Source organism: Bison bison, unplaced genomic scaffold (genome assembly GCF_000754665.1).
Source record: "Bison bison bison isolate TAMUID 2011002044 unplaced genomic scaffold, Bison_UMD1.0 scf7180017864020, whole genome shotgun sequence".
Taxonomy (NCBI): domain Eukaryota; kingdom Metazoa; phylum Chordata; class Mammalia; order Artiodactyla; family Bovidae; genus Bison; species Bison bison.
Genome location: NW_011494592.1, coordinates 1,812,744 through 1,815,746, shown reverse-complemented (window position 1 = coordinate 1,815,746; position 3,003 = coordinate 1,812,744). Strand labels below are relative to the sequence as shown.

The following is a 3,003-nucleotide window of genomic DNA, read 5'->3' as shown; positions in this document are numbered from 1 at the left end:
CCTCTGGCTTCTACCACTATTAGGAGCTCAGCCAACAGCATGGTGCTGGCCCAAGTATAGGCACCAAGGTCAATGGAACAGACAGATGAATGAATACAGAAACTGTGGTATATATATATGCAATTGGAAATGTTACTCAGCTATAAAAGAAAAAGAATGCATGTGAATGAGTCCTAATGAGGTGGATGAACCTAGAGCCTATTATACAAAGTGAAGTCAGAAAAAGAAAGACAAATATTGTGTATTAACACATGTGTATGGAATCTAGGAAGATGGTACTCATGAACCTATCTGCAGGGCAGCAGTAGAGACACAGAGAGAGAACAGACCTTTGGGCACACTGGGGGAAGGAGAGAGTGGGACGAACTGAGAGAATAGCATGGAAACATATATATTACCATATGTGTACGGGAGCCAGTGGGAGCTCAACCCAGTGCTCTGTGACAACCTAGAGGGGTGGGATGCAGAGAGAAACAGGACGGGGCTTCACAAGGGAGGGGACATATGTACACCTGTGGGTGATTCATGTTGATGTGCAGCAGAGACCAACACAATACTGTAGGGTAGTTATCCTCCAATAATTGTATTTTGTTCTATACTTCTCTATATTGTACAATTATAATCTTTGATTTACAAAAAAGTCAATGGAACAGAATAGAGAGCCCAGAAATAAATCCACACTTTCGGGGTCAATTACTCTGTGACAAAGGAGGCAAGAATATACACCAGAAAAAAGATGGTCCCTTCAATAAGCAGTGCTAGGAAAGGTGGATAACTACAAGGAATGATTGGAACATGATGGGTGACACAGACCCGACCAATGAGATGGAAGGAATGTCCCACCCTGCCCCCGTCTCACTGTCACTCCTGTTCTTGCCGTTTCTGAGCCACCCCTTGTCCCTCTCCCTGCTCAACCATTCCTGAGGGTCTCAGAGCACAGAATGGCCACGTGGAGATGCCTCTGCATCCCCAGACTGGATAAGCTCCACTCTCCTTGGCTTTGTTGTTATTGTCGCTCAGTTGTGTCTGACTCTTTGAGACCCCATGGACTACAGCCCACCAGGCTCCTCTATCCATGGGATTCTCCAGGCAAGAACACTGGAGTGGGCTGTCATTTCCTTCTCCAGGGAATTGTCCCAACCCAGGGATCAAATCCACATCTCCTGCATTGCTACATGGATTTGTTTTCACTGAAAACACCTCCTTGGCTACTGTCCAGCAGAAGACATTCTGACACATCTGTGGGTCAGGGCTGCGTCTAATCCACAGCTGTGTCCACAGAGAGCCCAACAGATAGTGGGAGCTGTATGATCCAGGTCTAAAGTGAATTCTGAGCCCAGACTTTCACCCTTCCCCAAACCAGGAACTCACTGCTGTTGATGACCTATCAACCCAGCCCCTGCTCACATGTCTCCCACCAGGACAAAACCAACAAGCATCCCTTCACTGGTTTTCACACTGACTCTGCAAATGTCTGATCAAAAGTGAACAGATCTTGCAAAATGAGAGACAACTCTATATAAACTAATGACAACTCAGGGAAAGGGGTGTCTAGGAGAACCCAGATCTGGGGTGGGCCACTGGTCCCCAACAGTCACAACTGTCAGCATCACAATATTGTAATTATCCTCCAATTAAAATAAATAAATTTAAAAACAGTATCACAGAGATAGACATATTCAATTAGTTAGTAACTGTGTGTCCCTTTGCCCAAAATAGACCAAATAAATCTTTGAGGGGAAAACCTCATCTTATCTCTATACTAAACTCAGGGCCCAATGCCTTGAGGGAAACCCAGAAAACACTGGGGGGATAAAATTTCAGGAAGAGATAGGAAGCTTTAGATCCAATTAGGCTTTGGGTTGTATGTTATTTCCAGAATCACAGCCATTAGAGGATTAGGGGTAGATGTGGGATACAGGGAGAAGGCAACGGCACCCCACTCCCATGCTCTTGCCTGGAAAATCCCATGGACAGAGGAGCCTGGTAGGCTGCAGTCCATGGGGTCGCTGAGTGTCGGACACGACTGAGTGACTTCACTTTCACTTTTCACTTTCATGCATTGGAGAAGGAAATGGCAACCCACTCCAGTGTTCTTGCCTGGAGAATCCCAGGGATGGGGGAGCCTGGTGGGCTGCCGTCTATGGGGTCGCACAGAGTCGGACATGACTGAAGTGACTTAGCAGCAGGAGCAGGGGGACATAGAACTTGAAAATTATTTCCCCAACTTGATCTCTTATGCCCCTTCCCCAAAAACGAAATGAGTCATCATGAATGATTCATCGGATCAACCAGCCATCAGCGTGCACACTGCTATATTTAAAACAGATAACCAACAAGGACATACTGTATAAAACAAGAAACTCTGCTCAGTGTTATGTGGCAGCCTGGATGGGAGGGGAGTTTGGAGGAAAACGGATACATGTATATGTATGGCTGAGTTCCCCTGCCATGCACCCGAAACTATCACAACATTGTTAATTGGCCACTGTTGTTTAGTTGCTAACTCATGTCCGACTCTTCATGATCCCAGGGACTGTAGTCTACCAGGCTCCTCTGTCCATGGGATTCTCAGTCAAGAATACTGAAATAGGTTGCCATATCCTCCTCCAGGGGATTTTCTTGACCCAGGGATCGAACCTGAGTCTCCTGCATCTCCTGAATTGGCAGGTGGATTCTTTACCACTGAGCCACCAGGAAAGCCTCATTAATTGGCCATACTTTAATACAAAAAATTTAAAATAGTATAAAAGCAAGAGAGTTCCAGAAAAACATCTATTTCTGCTTTATTGACTATGCCAAAGCCTTTGACTGTGTGGATCACAATAAACTGTGGAAAATTCTGAAAGAGATGGGAATACCAGACCACCTGACCTGCCTCTTGAGAAATCTGTATGCAGGTCAGGAACCAACAGTTAGAACTGGACATGGAACAACAGACTGGTTCCAAATAGGAAAAGGAGTATGTCAAGGCTGTATATTGTCACCCTGCTTATTTAACTT

General features: G+C 45.4%; 1 protein-coding gene across 2 annotated transcripts in view; it reads right to left on the bottom strand.

Moving 5' to 3' along the window:
• Window positions 1-3,003, bottom strand: part of NCK2 (NCK adaptor protein 2) — a 117,322-nt gene that overhangs the window by 1,807 nt on the left and 112,512 nt on the right. The gene's annotated exons all lie outside the window — the stretch shown is intronic.